Consider the following 12,738-nt stretch of genomic DNA (forward strand, 5'->3'; position numbering starts at 1 on the left):
TCATTTGAGTTCTTTATTCTTCTTGTAAGCTTCACAATCACATATGGGTCTTTGATGCAGTGTTAGGGTTACAGTATTTTAATTTTAAATCAGGTCCTGGGATGGTTTAAAGCTACATTTCTGACATCTCACGTCATCTAGAGATTCAGAACCTATATTGTATATTATATACTACTAGTACTTACCACTGATTAAACAGTAAACAGAATATAGCTTCATTTGAAGAAAAGCCTTGCATTCAAAATATCATAGAAACGACCATTTTAATTTCTTGTTTTTGTTGCCCAAAGTTAAATTTTGTACATAATATTAATCTTTGTTTTGACTAATAATTTAGATGATTGATAGGTAGATAGATAGATAGTGAGAGAGAGATAGATATCTTTCTACATATGTATATATTATCTATCTATCTTCTTCTCTTTCTATAACAATGTGTGTATATCTATCTAAAAGTTTTCCTGCCTAATTCTCTTTCTTTCTATAAATCTATCTATACCTATATCTCTGCCTCCTCTCTCTGTCTCCCTCCCCCTCCCCCTCTCTCAGACATTTGAAGTTCAGTGTGAAACGAAACTCTCAGTTTCATTTGAGCTGGCCTACTACACGCACCTTGTGGTGTAGGCATTTATTTCACTGTCCGCTTGACCCTCTAACACAGACACACACACACACACACAGACTTTAAGTGTGTGTGGGTGAAAGTTGGTTAACATCTATGTGTTTTGAATTCACCAGTAGTGAAAACGGTTTCTAGGACTTTACGTGACGTTGGAATCACACCACAATTTGCCCTATACAAAGACTTAAAATTTTATGTAATTTTAATTTCATAATACTTAGAGACACCGCCTATTTTCGTATTATATCATATGATGAACTGTTCAAAATTTTGATAAACCTTAATTAAAGTGATTTTAATCGAATTGTGACTTTTTAATTTCATCTGTGTGAAAGTGAATTTTGATTTATAAGGTAGGTTACCTTTGCTATGTTTTTTTTTTTAGCTATTCTACTTTTTAAAGTGTTAATTTAGAAACGTTCTATTGAATTAAAACATTGTAAATTAAGGTTAAAAATTTCCCTATCTATTAAATTATTTATATTTGGACACTGCTAGTTCGTACAACCCAATCAAGATTTAATAAAAGTACACAATGTTTTTAAGCCAATAAACGAGGAAATGTTTTTATAAAACTTTGAGCAACAGTGTTATTTACAGTACCTTCCCTACTTTGTAATAAATCAATATACATAAATCTTATTTATCAGGAAAATTAAGATTTGATTAATAAACCCTTTAAGTTTTTTAGCCGATGAATAACAGAGCCAGATTATAAACTTGATGCGCTACTTATGAACATACTTATTCTTGATACCCAGGAAGGAGGGGACAGTGGACTGGGAATTTTATTGGTCCTCAAGGTTTTTTCTCTGTTTCGTTGGCTCAAAAATTTTTGTGGCTTATAACATTTTGATTGGTTGGTATCCAAACTATTCTTCCAATAACATTAGTCTATAAAATAGTTCTATTTATCTTCTATTGCCTTATTTCTTAAGAACCATGATATCTTTTTATGATATCTAGAGCTGATAAGAAGAAAAAAAGAATTCATATTTCACATACTCTGGTGCAGTCTCTGAACTTCATTCTTAAAGAGGCCTCTAGGGGCACCGAACTGTTCAGTACACTATTATTCAAAGTTTAATAATAACATTTTCACATTTGTTGGCTTTTGGGTCTTTAATTAAATTTTGAGTTGTTGGCTCCTGAAGTTGTCAAAACTTATCAACCAAAAGTTTTAATTTACAAAAAGGGTAATTATTTATATCATCATTGGGGATGTACATATATTTATTGTCCATTGTCTTGTCCCTTTAGAGCCCTATTATATGAGACAAGTCTTATATGCTATACTAAAGTCTACATAATATTACTCTATAACTCTACATTACATATTATAACTTTCATTTTCAACTGTAAGCTACTCCATAATTCAATAGTCGCGACGTTTGTCTGTTTTTAGTTTAGGTTTAATTGACTGAAAGACTTTCTGCGTCTTTTATATAATACAACAAAGATCAGCTTTTTAAAGTTTGAAACGGTACATAGAAAAGCATCACAAATTATCAAGGATCTTAAAAAATACGACGATGGAAGATGAAAAACAATTAAACCCCCAATAACGATACACAATATTACCCCTCCCGTGGATGAAAATTTTGTTATAAGGTTGGTATCAACCAAAAAAGATATTATACAAGTCGCTAAATTTTTTAAACCAAATATGATGAAACTGCTTACCGGTATAATTTACAGTCCAATGTTCCTTCAATGATTATTATAATAGAATTGATTCTAGTAATGATATCAAAGGCAAATCTCAAATATAAATTAATAACAAAATGAACTTTCTAAAAAGTCCCAAAAAGGTAATTTTTATCATAACCTAAAAAAATGTACTTTTAGATAATAAGTTGAGACCTATTTTTCAACAAAAGAAATTCAAAATTCAGGTTTTAGATTTTAGATTATTAAAAGTATGATAAATTTAGATTAACCAGGGATGCGATATCCAAAAATGTGAAGCTCTAAGATCAGAAGGCAGGACAAACGATCAATGACTCTTAAAGAGTGTCAGAACTTAATAAGCATAACATTAATTTGTAAATGTAAACGAAATTGTACATAAATTTGTTTCAAAATGCGTAAATACAAGATAGAGTAAAAGGAAATACTTTTATTTTTTAAGTTGATTCTATTGTAGATTGAATTATCCCCTATTGTTCTTTTCCTGCATTCCAAATTTTTTGTTACATTTTTCTTTGAATATTTTTTTGCCAATTTTAAAGAAATAAATTACTGTAGCGTAAATTATGCAATATATATAGGATGTGTTATCACTTTTACGTATTGTAATATTCATTTTTTACAATTATTTTTAAAAAATCAGGCATCTAAAGGGTTAAGGCAATACACAATAAATGCATGTACATGCCAATTCACGGTAATAATGTATTTTAAAATTATTGGAAAAAAGTAAGTATAGCCTTAAAGCGTAGACTTTGTTTAGACTTGAACATTTTTATTCTGTTTATTCAGTTCTAACAATCTACGAGTATTAATGTTCGTTTGTCCTCAGCTCATACCAATAACGAAATTAATTAGGAAAAAAATCACGAAACCTATACGTGTTTTTCAGCTGTCGTTGGGGGGCAACACATCATAAAATTGACGACCTCTCCATTTGCCCCCCAAATATTATTTTATATTTAATTCCCTTGTTGGTTATACCTTATTCCTGGTTTGTCCTACCGTTTCAGAGCTTCGCTTTTATGGACGTTGTCATCCTTGTAATCTTCAAGTCTTGTTATTGTTTCAGGCTATTTTCATGTCCTCTTTCTTTCATGATACACTTAGCGAAAGTTATAGCATACTATATATTCGTAAAGTAAATTCATAGCGTAACACATAAACACCCTATTATTTGTGAGCGCAGATACTCTATAATAAAGATATGTATATTTATTCATCCACGACGACATTATAAGAAAAGAAAGAAGAGGGATTGAGCTATATATGTAATTGTGTAACTCTTCCCATTAATAGACCCTTTCAGTAGATTTATGAACTAACCAATGAAGGTTTAATTCCAGTCCAATGTCCCCTCCCTCCTTGCAAATGATATAATTTTGATACGATAATTTGTTGTTATTACATCAAAGGATATTGGGTTTCTTACTTTCTAATATCAACAGGGAGGGAGATTGCTTTAGATATTAAATTGCAACACACAATTTACCATTTTATTATCCCAATTTTTCATTGGATGGCTTAAAACTGTGGGTACTTTTAGTAAATTCTGATTGGTTGTTTCAAAATAAAGGTGACCAAACCTTTCAACCAATAATTTTAGTCTACAGAAGGGATGTTACCCTCCCCTTTAAAACCTTCCTGGGACCTTTACTTTAATTTAAAGAAAAGTCTTAGCAAGATTTTTCATTACAAACACACACACAGACATCATACCTATCTCTTTCACATAAGTATAAATTTAATACAATGAAATAGAAATATAGATCTACGATTTCCTCCATAAAATATGTGCATTTAGTTGATATTAAACACATACATACTTTAATGGCTTAGCTAATCTATTTTTGCAGTGCCTCTGTCTAAATTACTAATTATTAAAAGTGTTTTAACTCTATATTTTTAAAGTTCGCTAGTCCTATATGTTGTGCTTCGATTTTTATGGCTGTTGTAATCCTTGTTTTTCAAAATAAATTTATGAATACAGAAAAGACATGTAAAATATATATTATCACGGTTATATACTAAAAACATTTACAGCTTTAGGTTATTTTAAGGTTTGTTTGTCTTTTTACTTTTTATTTCATGAAAACTAGTCTTGTTCTAGACTTTATTTTGGTTGCTTTAAAGTCAGGAGTTAACAAAAACAAAACAAAACAGATAAATAGATATCCTATTATATAAAAAAGTAAAATCGTTTGTCTGTTAAGTTCTCACTTAACAATGAACCGAGAGCATTCTCCATTTAACTACAGAATTTATTTTATATAAAAAAAAAATTTATTTTATGCCCTGCCTGAACTGATGATTATACTGGTACCCTAATTGATAAACATCAGTGGCTCAACAATTTTGGGTACTTTTGTTACATATTAATTGGTTGGTTCCAAGTCAAAAAAAAATAACTTTCCACCCAAAATTTTAATTTCCGGAAGGGATTTTGTACCTTATCATTGGGAATATAAATCAATAAGTCGTCCATTGTCCTATACCTTAATATCCCTGCTTATTTGCTAAGACACTTGTCATTCACCAATTTTCTAATTTTCACTTTAAACAAATATTCAAACCCTAACCAAATAGGATACATATGATTTAATGTACACATTCAATTTTGTTTCATATTTAATCTATTAAGTCTATTAGTCCATATATCTTTTACATGAGAAAATGACAAACATATGAGGAAGGATATACATTTTCTATCTTAACTATTAGACTGACTAATTATCTATATTGCTATCAATATCATTATTTTATCTATTCATTCTATATACCAGTCTATCTTTAAAACTGTCCTATTATCCATATATCTATCTATCTACCTTTCTATCTATGTTTTAAAATCAAATTGCCTACTATTGTTTAGGCTAAAAATGCGTTTATAGTGTCTAATAACTTAGCCTTAGGGCAAAAAAAAGTACACTCAAATTTGCAGGTTCATCATGGTATAAGATAATGGAAGAAAATTTAATGTAATTGAATAATAATGGATGAAATTACCCCGTTAGTAGATTAAGATAATTGGTGGAAAAGTAAGGACAATCAAGATTCAACAAAGTTTTTAGTCCCACCAATGATGGAACATGTTTATAAAACTTTAGAGACTAGCTTAATTTAATGTCCAATATACCCTCCTCCCCCCCATAATTTAAATACCAAAATGGAAGATTAATATAGCATTGATTATCTTATCCCTTAATCCAAGACTTTTCCATTTATCACACACACATCCTAACACACACACACAGACATACACACACAATTGTGGTTTTGGATGTAAATATAGTGCAATCAAAATTAAGGGTTGCCCTTCATAATATAATGTTTCTTCAATACAGTTAAAATAAAGTAGCAACAAGAAGCAAAAAAAAATAAACTAAAATACTAGATAATTGGAAAAGAACAGTAAACTTCAATACAATTTAAATGGCAAAAGACCAGTTGATTATTATAGAGTTTAAAAAGAAAAGACCAATAGACTAGATTAATTAATTAGATTATCACTTTTTATAAAAGCACCAATAGCTATGCCCCTTAAAACTAGATACTCTGTATTTAAATTAGGGGGGGGGGGGGAGGGAATAATTGACTATCTGAAGCATTAGATTTAGAAATATATTAGCTTGAATTATACCTAAACCTATATGAAGCTTTCTTTGAGAACTTTAATATAAAAAAAATCATTGTGTTTTTTTATGTTATTGGATCCTTTTTATTGCTTATTTGAATTTTTTTTACATATCTTAGAATTGGCCTACAAAGATAAAACTATTTTTCTTTGCTGTTTTTTTAAGCTGCTATGCCCTTCGACCCCAATGCATTAACTTTTATTCTGCTTCTTCATTTCCCGCTTTTTAGCTTATATATATACATATATGTTGTATATTTTGAAAAGCTTCGCTTTTCTATAATGGTTAGCTCTTTTCGTTAATTTAAACATTTAAAAATTGTCCTATCGATTAAAAACTTTGCATGATGATTCATATAACAGTTAGGTACGATTTGGGAATTGTAGCAACTATATAATCGTTACCAGAAAGTTAATACGTCCATTTAAAACTTTTAACTTTTTGATAGCCGGAGGGTACTGTGCACGTTCGAGAGCAAGTGATTTTTAACCACTTTTCAGCATTTAACATTTGTATTTTTATGGATAGAAGTAGGTTTATGTATTATATAGTTATATTAACTAAAAAAAGAAGTTTCACTATTGTTTTATCTGAAAAAGAATTTTGAATGTTAAGCATTTGTAGACAAAATGTCATCAAATGTTTTGTTGAGTTCAAACTTGTGTGTCAAAGCATTTGACACACAAGTTTGTATCTTTTCATTGAAAAATGTATATTCAGAAAAAGTGGTGGTAATTTGATTACTGTACTTATGCAATTTAAAGCCTTTTATTATGCTTTGCCATGATATTTTATTTTGCCTTTTGAACTCAACAAATTCTAACAAGTGCTCTTTAAATCTCCCTGTCATTATTCTTATCCATGAGTTTTTGTGCTTCGTTACTAACGGATATTATCTTCCTTGTCTTTAACAAAGAATCATTATTTCAAAGTGTAACCTTTGATTATGTTGATTGTTTGCAAGCTACAACCGTAATAGTGAAGCTTAGTAAATCAGAAGGTCAGACAAACGAACAATTACAAACATAGAATAACGAAGTATTCATTATTTAACACATTTTTTAAAAATTCTGTATGAATATCTTCCAGGATAGGATAAAAAATCTTCCTGTCGAAATTGGATATACGTACTTTCTGATAGTCTATAACACAAAGTAGAATTATGTCTGTCTGTCCTTCTGAAGCTTAAGAACTCTGTAACCGATTAACCGAAAATAGAAAAAAAACGTACCTTGTGCCGAAGCCTACATGAAACTCCCCTAACCAATTTTTTTTACAAATCAGGAATTAAATGATTTGTGTATCCTGTGATAAAACTGGGTTTAATTTTTAGATATCTTAACGAACATACATTAATGCAGACAGACAGATAGACATACTCTTGATTTGGTGTATTAGACAATTAAAAGAGATTCGATGATATAATACTAGCTCTAAAGTTTAACTTTGTAATCCCTATATAAAAGAAACGTGATGTCTATCTGTATGTCTGCACCGGATCAATATAATGCATTTCATTCGTACGGTCAGGTCAGCTGTCGATGGTAGTATATAATACAACTCTGGGGTTATCAATGACGTTGTGTCGAGTCCAACAAAATTGCGTAATTCCATTAAAATAATTTTTTTACTCGCTTCAGTAAACAAAAAAAATAACAATTATGTTATAAAGAGCGAAGCTATTAACATTTAAAACGCAAACTGACAGACGAATTGAATGATATATTGAATAGATATTCTTTTGCTAGCAGAATATTTTGAACACAGTAATAGTGTCTGATTGATTATGACGTAACAAAAAAAATAGCCAATGAGAGGCCGTTATTGACCAATGGTAAAATTTATAGTGGCCTCTCATTGGCTAATTTTTTTTGTTACGTCATAATCAGTCAGACACTATTACTGTGTTCGAATATTTTTTTTTTTAAATCAGCCATAAATCTCTTATAACAGCCGAGTATATCTAATTTTCTTTTTGAATTCTAATATCTTTATAGCATTACTGACAGACCAATTGAATTCTATACTGGATGCAAATGAGTAAGTGGAAATATTAAACTGAATTTCAGGCGTCTGTCTTTAAAAGTAGCCGAGTAAATTTACTTTATGGAGTTACTGACCAATAGAAAGACTGATAAAATTAACATAGTTTAAAACTTATGCCTTTTAATATGGACCTAAGGAAATCGCTACGCTTCCTGAAACATGCCCAACCTTTACAGGAATCCTTGTGTCAAGTTTCAAATCGATATGAAAATTCTAGCATGCCGAAATTAACGCTTAGAGATAGCTGTTTCGAACGCACGGACCGACCCTAACTATAGAAAAGCTTTTATTTTAACAAGGATGACAGTACTCATACACACAAACACACACACACACACACACACACACACACACACACACAAACACACACACACACACAGAAAACACCACAAAACATCCCACATACAACATACACGCACACACACAGAAAAATATCAGAGTGTATAAAAACATTAATGGACATGTCACCAAAAATTGACATAATCAGATCAAATTATTAGTAGCAAAGCTACTTTATATAACTCATTTCAGCTTTATGTCCGTCCGTTAGTATGTGTTATTAAAAAATGTGAATCTTATTTTAATGCTACTTATGATGTACAGCTGAATTTTTTGAGAAGATTTCTCTGGCCAAAACAACTCTTTACTTACTTCGTATATCAATGAATTGAGTCTAGAAAAAATGGAGATTTACTGGGTAAGTAATACCCAACAGACAACCAACCATTTGATTGCACGAAGTTTGTTAGGAATTCCTAACTGAGTGGCACCTGTTTACGGGTCAAGCATTATTCCTAATATAACTATACGCACATAGAAGAAATGAGTATATTTTTAAATTTTCTAATTTGTCCAGGCTGTATGTATGTATGTATGTAGCCTTACATACATACATACACAGATTGTCGTCCAGGCTCGATTCTGATACCGCTTTTAAAATTTAAGATGTTTTGTAAAGGAGGGGGGGGGGAGGTGGTCCAATTAAAGTTAGAGGGATAATGCCACCTACTTTCACTAAGTTTAATAGGCAAGCTTAATCTGATTATTAACACCTTTGTGTTTGTGTGTAATGTATTTGTGTAGAGGGGGGGGGGGGGGTAGAAAAGCATGGATCTCAAGTGATAAGGTAATGAATGATAAATTTTATAAACATCACAAATGATGACAAAAATACCCACTTTATAGATTAAAATTATTGGTTTATGGAGCCAAGAAATCAAAATTGAAAGAATTACTGAAAGTTTTCTCAGCAGAAATATTAACTTTGGGCGCTTATGTAATTTACAGTCCAATGTTTCCTACCACCCTCATAAAATTGGGTGAGTCAGAAATAAACGAATAAGGCGTAAGGGGGGGGGGGGTGCCCCCTTTGCCGCATGCCATGGCTCTTTGTTAAGAAATTAGGGCTATGAGTGTTCAATTTATCGTCCATTGACATATCCCTTAAGATCCCAGGGCCTTTACGATTATTATCAAAGGAAGTGAGGTTAAAGATATCATAGTTAGGTGGTTCAATGTTACAGGAAATAAAATTTTATATATCTTTCAAATTTAGATAAACGAAAAAGAAATATATTATATAGAGAGTGGATAGATAGAAAGAGAAAAAAAAAGAGAGAGATAGCTAGGTAAAGTTAAGGTGGTTTAATGTTACGGGATATGAACCTCAGTATGTCTTTTTTGAAAGAAAGATAAATAGGAAGAGAGAGTGAGAAAGATAGAGAGAGAACTATAGATATATATGGATAGATAGGGAGAGAGAATTTCCTCTATTGTAATAATTTATGTATTTGTTTTATTATTCGTTGGTTAGAAACAATGGGTACTTTTAGCAAATTTTATTGGCTGATTCTTAACTAAAAGTAGTGTCTAAACTTTTTAACAAAAAATTTGCAATCAAAAGAAGGAATAATTTTGTCTATCTTTATTGGGGATGTACATAAACTTTTGTTAATTGAATTATCCAGTGGCGTGCACAGCAATTCACTAGGGTTGTGTAAAACCATTTGGAGGTAAAAAGGGGAAGGCAGACAATTTTAAGGGGGTGCTGACACCCCACTATACCCTATCCCCCTAAAACGCCACTAGTTTTATCCACTTGAATTTAATAAACTGTTTATAATAAATTTGCTCTGCTGGAGTTCAATAATGACTTTAAACATTTTAAAATTGCAATTATTAAGTGCAAAATTTATTGTTTATTCTTATATAAGAGTAACAGGATGACTGGCAGTCTCTGTGTCTGTCTGTCTGTAGTTTAAGATCTTGTTAATCACTGGACCGATATGGTTATTATAATAAGTGTGCTCTTCTGGACATTAAACAATTTTGTAATACAATTATAAAAAATTAACAGAATGTGTGTTAGTATGTGTGTCTGTCTGTTTGAAGCTCAAGATCCCGCTAACCGCTGGACCGACATAGGTTTATAACAATTTAATAAATGTGCTCTGCTGGAGTTCAATATGACTTCAAACAATTTAGTAATGCAATTATTAAGTGCAAAATTTACTCCCTATATCCTATATTATAAAGTAACAGAATGTTTGTATGTATCTCTGTACCTTCAGATCTCACAAACTACATGGATAGTAAATTTGCTCTGTGGTAGTTCGTTAATCAATTTAGTAATGCAATTATATAAAAGTAACAGGATGTCTGCTAGTGTGTGTGTCTGTCTGTTTTGCAAAATTTACTACTAATATCCCAAATTAATAAAAGAGAATATATTTTTTTGCATGGATTTAATTCAATTCAATACACTGCATGATAGACTCGAAATAAAGTATTACCAAACTTTACCAATAAACTGTAAACAAATATGATAAATATACAAGCAAAATAACAAGTTAATGTTGAGATTCAATTCCTTCTCGTTCCTTCTTAAGCATAAAATGAATTTGAAAATTTTTAACATAAACTTTAATATCCTTATCAGGATGTTGATTTTATATGTCGTCTTTATGACAGGTGAAGATTTTATGAATATATTTCTTAAATTATGTATATAAAAAAATATTGTACGGTAATATCAAATTAAATTAAAAATAATTTATTTTTTTTTTGTTTTTTTTTGTACGAGAATCATCCCTGCAATGAAAGGAGAGAAAAAATTTGTTTTGTTTTACATAGCAGACTAAATGTATTATGATAACATACAACGTCTCTTTGTGAGTTCATATTTATAATATAATATTTATAAGACTTTAAAGGTACGTAGCCGCTAGTCCTTATATGGAAATAACGGGATGTATGTATATCTGTCTCTAGCAAAGGAACTCGTTATCCGCTGAACAGATGTGGTCCTTGTTTTTTTTGTAAAACTTAAATTAAAAAATAGAGGGGATTAAATTCTAGTGCCCATAATGATTGCTGGGGGCGTAGCGTTTTTAGCATGGCAAGCATCGTTTTAGAATTAAAAAGAAAATAAATGTTTCAGTTAAGAACAACCCAACAAATGATGTCTATAGCAATTTGATCAGCTGATTGGTTTTAATACTAGATGTTTTTTTAAGTAGCGCAGCTACTCTAAATCTAGGAAATAAATCTAATTTTGCTTAGAATTTACTTTTAGGTGTTTTAAACGTTGTAAATTGAAGATTTTATTTGAATAATTAACATTTTACAACAATACCCTCTATAAACTGTGAGGAAGTTTGATAAAATTACGTTTATTTTGCAAGCTTTTTTGAAAATACTTCATTATTTTTATAATTCTGACAAAATAGAATTTCTGTTTAAGTAAATAACATGGCCACAAAAAGGTTTAAGCAGTAATTGAAATATTTTATTACCATTCTTGCTAATTAAATAGTCGTTAACTATGTTTAATTTGCATTTTTTTTAAAGACAAGAAAAATATCCTACTTAAATGCTACTTTTATGAAGTTATCTTAAACCTTTTCCAAAAGTTTGTTTTATAAAAATATTTTATTTTCCATTGATTTTATTGATTATATAGGTTAAAAATATCAAAAGTATTTTTTAAAGGCTATAGATTAATTTTGATTAATTCCGATTTTTAATTTTTTTAATTTTTTTCAAATCTGAAAGAATATGCCTGTCTTTTTAAAGAATAGATTATATAAAAAAACTAAATTAAACATATTCAGGCTATCAAAAAGTTAAAAATATTTTTTTTTTACTAATAAATCGCTAATTTTTAACATCATTAGATTTTAAGCTTATTTTGCATGGAAACACACTTTTTCAGTCATTTCTTCTCAACAATGGATCTTAAATGATTATTACTGAAAACTTTTATGAAAATGTTATTAACCAAAACTCCAAATAAAGGAAATAATTGCCGTTTGCGAAAATGTGTGCAAAATTTTGCCAATATCTCGTTAGAAGGGACTTAATGGATTTTAATTTTTATTGCTTACGACTTAGTGGACTATAAACTATTAGAAAAGTATCACTTCAAGGTGGAATTTTAAGGGTCAACTTTTTTTCTTTTAAAATTTGCAGTGAATACTGTAAATTTTCAAATTTTAGGTATGTACTTTTTTTTCACAAATCTGTTGGTTTCTGTTACTATGACAGAATGCAGAGGGGTGCACAGAAATTTACTATGAGGATATAAATCACAAGAGGAAGGAAAATTCAGCACCCCTACTAACTTCATAGTAAACCCTTCTTTTCTTAACATATGCTTAGGGTTTCATTACAAACAGCTGTGCTACTATTGTACGGTAAGTACTTAGCATCCTTGTTGAATCTTTAATATTGATTTTACGTCCATTT

General features: G+C 30.1%; 1 protein-coding gene across 1 annotated transcript in view; it reads left to right on the top strand.

The window, feature by feature from the left end:
- Positions 1 to 581: 581 nt before the first annotated feature.
- Positions 582 to 12,738, top strand: part of LOC145311680 (uncharacterized) — a 40,676-nt gene continuing 28,519 nt past the window's right edge. The window contains exon 1 of the mRNA XM_080150646.1: positions 582 to 975. The gene's annotated coding sequence lies outside the window, so the exon portion shown is untranslated. The remainder of the gene's footprint in view (positions 976 to 12,738) is intronic.

Source organism: Acartia tonsa, chromosome 2 (assembly GCF_053477335.1).
Source record: "Acartia tonsa isolate MP-2025a chromosome 2, ASM5347733v1, whole genome shotgun sequence".
NCBI classification, from domain to species: Eukaryota; Metazoa; Arthropoda; class Copepoda; order Calanoida; family Acartiidae; genus Acartia; species Acartia tonsa.